This window comes from Pongo abelii, chromosome 4, assembly GCF_028885655.2.
Source record: "Pongo abelii isolate AG06213 chromosome 4, NHGRI_mPonAbe1-v2.0_pri, whole genome shotgun sequence".
Lineage (NCBI taxonomy): Eukaryota > Metazoa > Chordata > Mammalia > Primates > Hominidae > Pongo > Pongo abelii.
In genome coordinates this window covers 35713190-35725858 of record NC_071989.2, presented here as the reverse complement: position 1 = coordinate 35725858, position 12669 = coordinate 35713190, and the positions used below count along the sequence as shown (strand labels likewise).

At 38.9% G+C, this 12669-nt stretch overlaps 1 long non-coding RNA gene across 2 annotated transcripts in view; it reads left to right on the top strand.

Annotated features, from left to right (window-relative positions):
* Nucleotides 1-12255, top strand: part of LOC129059374 (uncharacterized) — a 125076-nt gene extending 112821 nt beyond the window's left edge. The window contains exons 6-7 of one of the 2 annotated variants that reach the window (XR_008525213.1): nucleotides 2099-2213; nucleotides 11668-12255. This is a non-coding gene — a long non-coding RNA (uncharacterized LOC129059374). The remainder of the gene's footprint in view (nucleotides 1-2098; nucleotides 2214-11667) is intronic. The other variant, XR_008525211.1, reaches the window with a different exon arrangement.
* The last annotated feature ends 414 nt before the right edge of the window (nucleotides 12256-12669 follow it).

Below are 12669 nucleotides of genomic sequence, written 5' to 3'. Positions count from 1 at the left end.
AATCACTTGAGCAAACACTTCTCTAAATGACAACTTTTCATTCGTTCAGCAGACTAGCTCTCATGAGTTAGTCTTTCCTCCCTTTCTGGAAGATATTTAGCTTCCATTGATAATTCATTAACTGTTTTTAACAAATGTGTAGTTAGCTTTCATTAATAATTCATTATTTGTTTTAATAGTTGTGAGTAGCTGAGGGTCCCTGGACACTGAATTTACCTTTTAGAGTTGAAAAGACCTTCAGCCTTTTTGAGTTGAGAAAAGTTTAATCAATTTAATTACTAAGGTTTTGTTCTTGCCTATTAGCCTCACAAGCTTCTGAGACTTTTTACGCAGAGGCTGTTAAGTTGTGACAATTTTCTTTTGGGGAGATTATTTGTATCATACATTGGCTTTGGAATCACACTGCCTATGTTCTATTTCCTTTTTATTTTAATTTAACTTTTAAAAATATAAAAGACCATTTGAGTTAACATTCTAAGACTCAACAAAAATGTATTTCAGTCTCAGATATACAAAAAGGAAGTTCTTTATTTTTACTTGCTGATAATATTTTTTCAAATGTTTCCACATTCCTTCGTCATAGTTTCCATGGTTATGTTTATGTCTTTTTTGTAGGCACTGTTTTCTGTTTAGCATGTGTTTCACTTCATTTTAAAGTTTACTACTAATTTTATTTTTAACCCCAGACCACAAAGCATATTTACATGATTTAAAACATTTACACACAATAATTTCAAAATTCTAACAGTCATAAAAGCCATGGCAGTCATGATGTTTTACTTAATCCACAGAATGTACTTGTTTTTATTTTGATTTTTTAGAAGGCTATTTTTTTTGCCTTTAGCTATGTGTTTCTGAACTTTTATTTTTACTAGTATAATTAATTTTGCACATAGCTTTGCAGAATGTGCAACAAGTTACACAATTCAAAGAGATTTTCTCCAGCTTGCTTTCATTTCCTTTGCCCTGGTCTAATACTAACATTTGCTCCCGGGCTCTACCAATTTCCTCCACCTAAACTCAACTGACTTTATTTTTTGTTTCTGGCCCTTGCTCTATGGGACCAACCACCAATAGGTTACTATCTATGATTTTCCAAGTTTTCTAATTTTATTTTTTTCCATCTTAACATTCATCACCGGTCAATATTGGTCTATCTACCTAACACACAGTGCCAGTCTATCTTTCTCTGTGAAAACTGCCTGTGTGGCACATAATTTAGGGCTTGTATTAGTCACGGTTCTCGAGAGAAGCAGAACCATTAGGAAGATACATCTATACATCTGTATCGATATCCATATCATCTATATCTATGTCATCTATATATATACATATATACATATGCACACACACATATATAAAACAGCAAGAGTGAGAGAGGGAGAGACTGAGTATGAGGAATTGGCTCATGTGATTAAGGAGGCTGAGAATTCCCATGATCTCGATCTGCAAGCTGGAGAACCAGGAAAGCCGAGGGTGCTGTAATTCACCCAAGGCTGAAGGACTGAGAACCAGGAAAGCCAATGATGTAAATACCAGTCTGAGGCCTGGAGAGGATGAGATAAAATATCCCATCAAGCAGTGAGGCTGGGAGGAGAAAAAAGGAGAAAATTCCTCCTTCCTCCATTTCTTGTTCTATTTAGGCCTTCAGCGGATTGGCTAATGTGCAGCCACATAGGGAAGGGCAGTCTACTTCACTGGGTTCACCAATTCAAATGCTAATCTTATCAGGAAACACCCTCGTGGACACATCCAGAAGTGCTTAATCTGGGCATCCCTGACCAGTCAAGTTGACATATAAAATTAATCATCATGGAGCTTGATAAATTAAAATCTTAACAAAAATAATAAACAGCAAGGAAAGGTCAATCTTCTGATAAGAAAACACTTCATCAGTATAAAACATAGAAACAGACACTGCTCCTAGACTCCTGGAGGCTGTAACAAAAGTGGCGGTTCACTGTGAGAAAGTTTACATTTAGTAGTTCTCCCAGTTGAATGTACTCAGGAAAATATACTACCACCTGGAATGCTTGTAAGTGTTGCTAATTTCTTTCTTCTTCTTCTTCTTTTTTTTTTTTTTTTTTTTTTTCTTGAGATGGAGTCTCTCTCTGTCACCCAGGCTGGAGTGCAATGGCATGATCACTACAACCTCTGCCTCCTCGGTTCAAGCGATTCTCCTGCCTCAGCCTCCTGAGTAGCTGGGATTACAGGTGTGCGCCACCATGCCTGGCTCATTTTTGTATTATCAGTAAAGACGGGGTTTCACCATGTTGGCCAGGCTGGTCTCAAAGTCCTGACCTCAGCACCTGCCTCAGCCTCCCAAAGTGCTGGGATTACAGGCATGAGCCACCACAATGTTGCTAATTTCCAGGCCCAACCCCTAAAAACTCTGATTCAGTCATCCTGGAGTGCAATCCAAGAATCTGCACCCTGCAAGATTTCCAGGAAACCAGGTTTAGTCCCATGCTTTGAGGAAAGGACATTGTGATGAGAAACACAGAAAGCTCTTGTAATATGTATATGCTTATAGTATTGAAACAAGGAGAAAGGTAAATGTAGTGTCTTTCCTGCATGAGAAACAAAAGGATTATAAATCATACTGCTATAAAGACACATGTACACGCCCTATGTTTATTTCAGCACTATTCACAATAGCAAAGACTTGGAACCAACCCAAATGTCCAACAATGATAGACTGGATTAAGAAAATGTGGCACATATACACCATGGAATACTATGCAGCCATAAAAAAGGATGAGTTCATGTCCTTTGTAGGGACATGGATGAAGCTGGAAACCATCATTCTGAGCAAACTATCACAAGAACAGAAAACCAAACACTGCATGTTCTCACTCACAGGTGGGAATTGAACAATGGGAACACTTGGACACAGGGTGGGGAACATCACACACTGGGGACTGCTGTGGGGTGGGGGGAGGGGGGAGGGGTAGCATTAGGAGATATACCTAATGCTAAATGACGAGTTAATGGGTGCAGCACACCAACATGGCACATGTATACATATGTAACAAACCTGCACGTTGTGCACATGTACCCTAAAACTTAAAGTATAAAAAAAAGAAAGAAAAAGGAAACAAACATTTAAAAAAACCAAATTTTTATAATAAATTTATTTTTTTTGCCTTCAGTTCTAAAGGGAAAAGGAAGCAGCATCACCACACACTCAGCTCCCAGCCTTTTACTTTACTCATTTAAACTTAAAATACAAAACTTAGTCTTGAGCAAGTGTGGTTAAAAATCTAAGAGAAACAACAAAAATAGAGAAGAATCCAACATATTCGGTTACTATATCTTCTAAAGAAGGAGAAAGGAGCATCTAATATTTCTTATGCATGAAATCAAAGACATATTCAGGCACATAGCGGAAATGCTTTAATGACCTAGAAAAGGGTTGTAAAAACCCTGGCTTATTTGGTTCCTCAAGTTGCACACCACCAGAAGACCATGGAGTAAGCAGTACTGAATTAGAATTTAAGCACAGAAAACTAGGTCTCAAACTATCAAAAAATGATTCCCAATTCTAAATGTTCAACCACATCTATCTTAAAACATTTATAATATTTTTTTCAAATTCTCTCATACTATTCCAAATGATTAGTTTTCTCTGCTATATTTTCTCAACTTTCAAATTAAAATTCTTTGCTTTAAAGTTAAAAAAAAGAAACATAACCATCCCTCCTCCAGATTTTCTAGTAGATTCTATAGTGAAGGTGAAATTAAAAGAACCATTTAAGTAAACAAGAGGAATGTATTTTTGGAAAACTGTCTCATGAAGAGTGTAAAGAAACTATTTGAATTTGCTTTGAAACATAGAAAGAAACATCTAAAGGAAAGTAGGCCTTGTTGGCATGGTGGAAGAATCTGAAATAGCCAAGAGCGAGGCCAACGTAAACTTTCCAAGGGCCATTCATTCTAATAATTGTGTCTGCTTTGGACATATAGCTGATTCCCATTTAATCTAGGAAGATATTTGAATTAGGCCTTTGCCTATGGAACTGTGATTCTCATTACCAGCTACACATTAGAGTTATCTGGGAGCTTTAATAAATACAAATGTCTGAATCTCACTGACTGGATAGTGGGTTTTAATTGGTCTGAAGTATGATCTGATTACCAGAATTGCTGAAAGCATTTCAGAGATTTTTAATGTGCAGCTAGATTAATAACCACTGCTCTAGTTAACTTAGCAAGTACTGCAGCAGTATAAAATTAACCTAAGATTGACAGTAGAGTAATTCACAATGCTTTGCATTTGCAGTTCATTATTAGCTAAAAGCTCAATATTTTCAGTGTTCCCCAGGTCCCTAAATAAAGCTCTTATTTTGAGGATTTGTCACCACACTGTTAAGAGAGTCTTTTTTTTTTTTTTTCTTAAGTGTCACTTTTGTAATCAGCCCTGTGTACATTCATTGTTCAGGGACAATTGCCTGATCTTTCACAGAGAAGCTTTTACTTCTGAAATTCCCCGATTCTTCCCCAAAGTCCCTGTTCTGTGCATAGAACTTCCCTCCCCACTCTAGCCTTGATAATATACACTATGAGATCGGCACAGACAAGACATTCTGAGTCTTGACAGAAGGACAGAACGTGAGAGGTGAATAAAAGTTTCCTTTGTGTAGAGCATCGGTTAAACTTACTGGTGGTGGTGAAGGAATTCAGCTTCCTGGCTTCATAGTATCTGTGTAGTTTCATTTTCATTTTCACTTTTCCCTTGTTCATTCAACAAATATTTGAATCATTACCATATGCTAATCACTTTGCTGAGCATTAAGGATACAGTGATGAATAGGAAAGAAAGGAGTGATGAAAAGGAAAGAAAGAATAGAACTGAAAGGAGGGTGGTGGAGAGTCCTTTCTCTTCAAATTTAATATTAATAGAATAGATTTAAACATGCAGAGATTGTATAAAGCTGATTGACAGTAGCCATCAAGTATGGCTGTGAAGTGGGTTGTACCTCTGTGTGGCTCTTTATAAAACTTTGGCAGGGACCACTCAGTACTTGAGCTTTTGGTGCTAAGGTACTTGTAAGCCATGAACTTAAGCCTGTCTCTATTTGGAGGCTTTTTTTTTTTTCCTAAAACATGAAATTGTTTCCTGAAGAAATGAATCAAAATCCAAGCTGATTTTGCAAATAAGAAACCTTAGAAGAAAGGGATTTTGTCAGCCACTAATATAAAATCATCTGGGAATACAAAATTTTTACTGAACTAGAATCTCAGTGACTGACAGGGGAACCTGCATTTTTAACATGGACCCCAGGACTAAAGTACGATAACTGTCACCTCAGAGAATCTGGTCTGTCTCTCATTGACATTTTTCTTTTATCATTCCCAATCAGTGAGTCCTTATGGATATTTTTCCAACTTGATTATCAAGTCAATAAGGTTTCCACAAGGATTTGAATAAGGCTATCTTCTTAAACTAGTATTAATAAATCCCGTATATGATACATGGGATGCCATCTGGTGAAGTAACAAAGGAACTTGTCTATAAATGTTTGAAGTGAGGATAGGGGAACACTCAAGGTCAGCCATCCAAAGTGAGTGAGGAGCAATTCAGGTGGGCAAGACTAGAATATGTTAGTAATCAAAACATTGAAACCTACTCAATGACATTGTAGTAGGGCTGAGAAAAGCCTGTGAACAGAAGTCTATTTATGCCTTCTCTCTAGTTTTAGACTTCATGTTGTCTAAAACAAACAAACAAAAAAATCCTGTTATTGTTACTAAGCATTGACTGTCCAGGAGAGAAATAGAGAGAAAAAATAAACATCTGATAAAAAGAGAAAGCCTTTTTTCTCTGAGTTAAAGAGGAGCCACCAGGCTTCATCACGAACTGGAGGAAGTCTTCTGAAGACTATCTCAAGACTTGGCTCAAGGTCCATAATCATTGCTCAGTTTTCTTACTGTAATCTGGAGTTCCCCTGAGATTTCAGTACTAAGAGAGTGCACTGGCCAGAACATCTGTGCATCCCAGTGCCCTTAGTGTTTATTTTTCTCACTGTGAATTCATATGCTGGCATGTGGTTTATCCTTTTTTCTCTATTGAGCCTGGACAGTATTGGTTGAGTCCCCGGCTCCATCAACCTCTCTAATTATGGTGTCAAAACAGAAAACAGGAACAGAGTTTCTTGACTTCAAACTTGAGCATTAAGACTCTGTGGGACTACATGTAGGTGAGCAGCTGGACTCATTCAATAACATGTCTAGGTTGTTTCTCAACAACCGTAACTCATATGATAGACTTTTTAGAGCTCTTAGGAGACAAGCTTTTATTTTACAAAGAAGGAAACAGATTGAAAGAGGTGAAGTGGTGAGCTAAGGCCAAAAAGCAAGAACATGGATGGATAAGGACAGAAAACTTTTCAATCTAAGGGTAATGTTTCTTCTACAGCATGACAGCATCTCTCACAAACTGTGCTTGCCACAATGACTTTGTTTTCATCCACTTATATGTCCACTGAGGTTTTGATGACAGTATACCTTTGTTAGGATGCAAATAGATAAAATGACTTCATAATTATAGAAGCTTAAGTTACAGTAATTTTGTCCAAGGCCCTATAGCTTCCAAAACCAATATGTATCAATATATATTCATATACTTCTTAAGCCTGGCATAGATTTCTTCTTTTCCTTTTAGTCACCTAGAAATGTCTCTACCTAAGCATATTAAAAATCAGATGGAAGACAAACAAAACTCCCTTGCTTGAAAATGTGATCTCCCTCCTTTTGAAAATAATAAAAACTGACAAAATATTTATGTTCTATTAAAAGACACAGTCAACCCTTAAACTTGGTTTTTTCCTTAAAAAACACATCACCAAGTACTAAAAGCTAGTTCCTATGAAACTATCTCCAGCTAGAAAGGGAGGTCAAGATGCCCCACAAATGTGATTTACTTCCTTAAGCATGTTTAGACAGACCTCTTGCACACAGAATTGCCTTTAAATAAATAGCCATATAAAATTCATTTTGTCTGTTCTGCCTCAAGTTTGTTGTGCTTGAGGTTTATTTGCCTGGTGTTTACAGGGCTGGGGTATAACAGAAACCAGACCAGAAATCAACACATTTTATCTGGGCTCTCAATGTCAGTGTCAGAACAGTCACTGGCCTCCCACCAGTCAGTTGATTGGATTCAGATTATGACCTCCCTATTCGTTCCGTTTAAATTACCCTGAAGGTATGACCTCAACAGTGCTCTGAGACAGTGTTGGAATAAGCTTTGCAAACAGCCCAAACTAGGAATTCAAAAAGGCCTCAGCAGTCGCCTAAGAAAATCTTTATTACAAAACAACTTATAGATTTGATGTAAAACATGCTTACAATCACTTTGAGAACAGCGTTTGCAAGATGTATTACAGCTTGTATGAACCGGAAAGAGAAAACCTCTTCCAAATGATTATCCAAAACAGTTTTAAACCAAGGGTATCTCTGAAACAGTAAATTGGTATAAACAATTGTTAGGGATTTTTAAATGTAGACTGTTCTCCTTCATGTCAGCTCTGATTTTCAGGTAGCTGCACAGCTCTCAGGCTAACATCTTTCTCTGTATAGTTGATACTACAATTTATGTCTGTGTGTACCTGGCTCATGCATCTGCAGTGAAATTAATTGCCAGGGTCAAGACCACAGAAGCAAAAAGAGATTAATAGGAAAAGACATTAGTGCTTCAGAAGATAAAGGGCTTAGAATTCTACAAATATGACTCCCTCTGATTACAAAATGGTAACTTCCTACTTTTAGAACGATCAAAAAGATAGAACACAGAAACGTTAGTAACAGTTGGCCTCATATTACCCAACATCCACATATGTTAGAAGATACCCATGTAATTAGAATTGAAGTCTCTGAATTGCAACAGCGCATCCCAACCAAAAATAGATGTGGCCAGAAGTCTACTAAGTGGGGACCACCCATTCTTCCAGGTTCTACATGAAACTGAGTGGGAGTTTGGCCCAGAAAAGGCAAAGTTCCCTTTTAAAATTGGGGGAAAAAATAGTCTGTAAAAAATTAACAACTGTTACTGAAGTTTTAACTATTAAAAACAGAGATTGCATCTATAATACCCACATCTTGGTTTCTAATGCCATTCCCAGAAATGGAAACAAACAAACTAAAAAACAGGGCTCCTTAGAGAAATGGCTGATCCAAGACTGGGATAGGAAATATACCATGTGAACCTGGAACATCTCTTAGTACCTGAAAGTGAGGACATGCTCAACAAAAACCAAAACTCATTGATAGGAACACGTCAAAGGGGAATGGGAGCCAATGGAAAGAGCTCCCAATGGTCAAATTTGAAACAACTCGAGCAAACAAAATACATAAAGTAGTATTGGATTATAAACCAAAATGTAAAATAAATATTCATGAATCTGTACTTACATGAATATGAATCCCAAATAATTTATGTATTCTACTCTCAAGGAAGTGGATCATAATTCTCCACGCCATAAGTGTGTGCTGCATATAGTAACTCCCTTCTCAACAGTGCATTATGGTGGCCAGGCGCGGTGGCTCACGCCTGTAATCCCAGCACTTTGGGAGGCCGAGGCGGGAGGATCACCTGAGGTCGGGAGTTCGAGACCAGCCTGACCAACATGGAGAAATGCTGTCTCTACTAAAAATACAAAATTAGCCAGGCATGGTAGTACATGCCTATAATCCCAGCTACTAGGGAGGCCGAGGCAGGAGAATCGCTTGAACCTGGGAGGCGGAGGTTGCAGTGAGCCGAGATTGTGCCATTGCACTCCAGCCTGGGCAACAAGAGTGAAACTCCGTCTCAAAAAAAAACAAAACGGCATTATGGAGAGGAGTGGGGGAGTACCTTTACTGTGGAGAAGCCCAACAACCATACCATGGCCAGGTGGTCATGGCTAACATCATCAGTGATAAGTCATATTAATAGTATACATCTTTGATATGATGCAATGAGAATTACATTTTACCTCTATGGTCTTCCTCTGCCGAACCCACACTCCTGAGAAAACACAGACAAATTCTGCAAAATACCTGGTCCATACTCCTTAAAATTTTAAGTCATCCAAAGAAAAAAAGAGTCTAAGAAACTGCCACATCCAAGAGGAGCCAAAACGTAATATGGTATCCTATATGGGATCCTGGAACAGAAAAAAGAGCACACATACACACACGCACGCACACACCCCTCCTAAGCAAACCTGAATAAAGTATGGGACTTAGTTTATAATACTATATCAATATTGGTTCATTGCTGTGACAAATATACCATTTTAATGTAAAATGTTAATAATAGGGAAGCTGGATGTGGGGTATATGAGGATCCTCTGCATTACCTTCATAACTTTTCTGTACATCTAAAACTATTCTAAAATGAGAAGATGATCAAAACTAGCATTTACTAAAAAGCAGAATAGAGTGGTAAGATAGGTGCACAACGGGTAAGGAAAAGAAGGAATAAAGGGATAATCAGGTAATGTGCTTGAGTTTGTTGTGAAGTTATAGAAACCTGGAGAATATTTCTTAGGGACAATCCCTGTCCTGGGTGTGTGCAACACACTGATAGTCAACCTAAGGACATTTCAACCTAAGGACCATGAGGGCTCATGCATATATTTGCATGTTAGAAGGCAGGAAGAGATGAACACCTGGAATAGAATGCCTAGGAGTTCTAAGAGGGAAGAGTTGTGCTTTCTGATGTTAAGGTTACAGGAAAAGGGCCAGGCGCGGTGGCTCACGCCTGTAATCCTAGCACTTTGGGAGGCCGAGGTGGGCGGATCACGAGGTCAGGAGATCAAGACCACCCTGGCTAACGTGGTGAAACCCCGTCTCTACTAAAAATACAAAAAATTAGCCGGGCGTCGTGGCGGGCACCTGTAGTCCCAGCTACTCGGGAGGCTGAGGCAGGAGAATGGTGTGAACCCAGGAGGTGGAGCTTGCAGTGAGCTGAGATTGGGCCACGGCACTCCAGCCTGGGTGACAGAGCGAGACTCCATCTCAAAAAAAAAAAAAAAAAAAAAAAAATTACAGGAAAATGGTTTCTCTTCAACCTAGTTATGGAGGACTTTCAAGCCCCCAGTTCTCATTTCTGCAAGTTTGCTCTATTCTAGGGCTGAGAGTCTAATTCCAGGAGAAAGCTTTTCAGGGATCCTTTTCATAATCAATAAACATCTGTTGAGCATCTGTTATGAAGCAGGAACTAGAAATACAGAAATGAACAGGCAGTGACTGTGCTTGCTCGGAAATAGGCAAGGGTGTTCTTTTGAATCCTCAGATTTCAATTGTCTGTGACAGAACACGGAGTTGCATTCAAGTTTTATCATCTGAGTAAGAGGATACTGTGTGGGGAGGCAGGGTTTTATGAGACCTAAATTACTATGAACACTTACTACACACGTAATAAAATTTTTACCTCAAATATTCAAAAAAAAAAAACAAAAGAAAGAAATGATCAGTATGAGGTCCTTCATGTCAGGAATCTCACTGAATAGTGGAGTGGGTCTGTAAGGCAGCATGAGAATTGCTAAAATAGAATTAAACATGGGCTGCTAAGGGGACATAGAACAGAAGTATCTAGATTGTACTTGGGGTCAGTGAAGGCTTGAGCTGAGTGTAGAAGGACAACTTAGAAATAGGTTAGGTGAAGGGCTGGGCCTTGAGGCAAGAGGGAGCAGCTGAACAAAGTTTGGAGGCATAAAACAACATGTCCCAGCTGGGTGCCGTGGCTCACGCCTGTAATCCCAACACTTCGGGAGGCCAAGGCAGGAGGATCATGATGTCAGGAGATCGAGACCATCCTGGCTAACACAGTGAAACCCCGTCTCTACTAAAAATTAAAAAAAAAATTAGCTTGGTGTGGTGGCACTTACCTGTAATCCCAGCTACTCGGGAGGCTGAGGGAGGAGAATCGCTTCAACCCGGGAGGCAGAGGTTGCAGTGAGCTGAGATTGTGCCATTGCACTCCAGCCTGGGCAACAGAGCGAGACTCCATCTCAACAACAACAACAACAACAACAACAACATGCCCCACCTGAAGAAGTGCAATGAATTCTGCACAGCTGGAGTGAGGGGTATCTGTGGGCAAGGGCAAGAGTTAAGGTCAAAGGTGGAGATAAAGTCAAAGGTTAAAGACTGGGCAGAACAATAAGGGCCTCAGAAGTGACCTAGGGACTTGAACTATTTCTAGAACATTATAATCATCCTCCTCATAGTCTCTTATATCCTATTTCCATGTCTCCACTGGTGCTTCACAGTAATGTACTAAATGAAGTCCTACAAGACAAATGGAGAGATGAACATGAACTTGACTCATGTCAGAGGACAGACCACAGACTGATGTTTCACTGTCATTTTTATTGTACTATATAACTCAATTCTATCGTAAAGATTACATTTTAAAGAAAATAAAAACTCAAGTGATGAATGTGTGAAATTTCCACCTTATGAAAATGATAAAACAATGTGTAGGGGGAATTCCTAAACCAGGCAAATTGTTCCATAGAACACTTTAAAAAATCCCTACCCTTAACTTCAGACACCCTCAGGATGAAGATCTGGCTATTCATGTAATCATAGATTTAATTTCTCCCACAGATTGTGCATATTAATTTCTATTAATTTCTCCCACAGATTGTGCTTATTAATTTCTATTAATTTCTCCCACAGATTTTTGAGTGCCTTCAGGGTACAGAAAACTACTTTAACTCCAGCATTCCCTTAGCAACAACAGAAATGTTCTTAGAACTGAGAATGTTCTGCTTAAGGAAGAGAAGGCTAAGGGGCGACGTTTGAAGAAGGACTCGTGACTGGGGTCTGTCATGGTTGGCCTGGAGAACACATGGCTCGTGAGGGCTAAGCAGGAACACTGTTGGTCTAGTTTCCCTCGTATCCCCAGTACCTAGCAGGCAACCTGGCAAGAGTAGGCACTCAGTGAGGACTACCGGATGGCTGAAGGATGTGGAATGGAGGGATGGAGGAAGGGACAGGTGGGGGTATTTGGGAAGTGACGCTGCCAACTACACAAAGCTGGCAATCTTAGGAGAGGTGGTGAAGGCCCACTGTCGAAAGCCTAAATGGTGGCACAGCATAGATTAGCTCTGAGACCATGGGTTCTGAAACCTGGCTCTGTGGAGTTGCTTCCTGTCTCCGTCACTTTCTAGCCTGGTATGGGTAAGAAACATCACCTTTCTCTCCTACATTTCCTCATCAGAAAATGAGGAATAATAAAAGATATTATAATAATGTTTATATATTATGATTGCTGTGAGGATTAAATGATACACATACCTCTTAATTTGTATGTAATATATATAAATATAAGTATACATATTTTTTCAACCTCTAACAGTTCTAACAGTATCTGGCACACAGAAGTTATTAAAATACCATTTATATATTCATTTTGAGGTGCCTTTCCTCTTTGGTACTTAGACTCTTGAACACTAATAGCAAGAAGAAAGGCGAGACAAGACAGGAAAACATAATTTTCCATCTTTTTTCACTCTCTCTTATTCTGACTAAGGAGAAATTGAATGGGAACCATGGAAAATAATGATTATAGAAGTAAAATGACATCAAAAAGTCAAAATGAACCTAGAAAAACCTGAAAGCCATGATGTAGTAAACATCATAAACTAACGAGCTTTTGGGTTTGGCCAGATGGGTTGA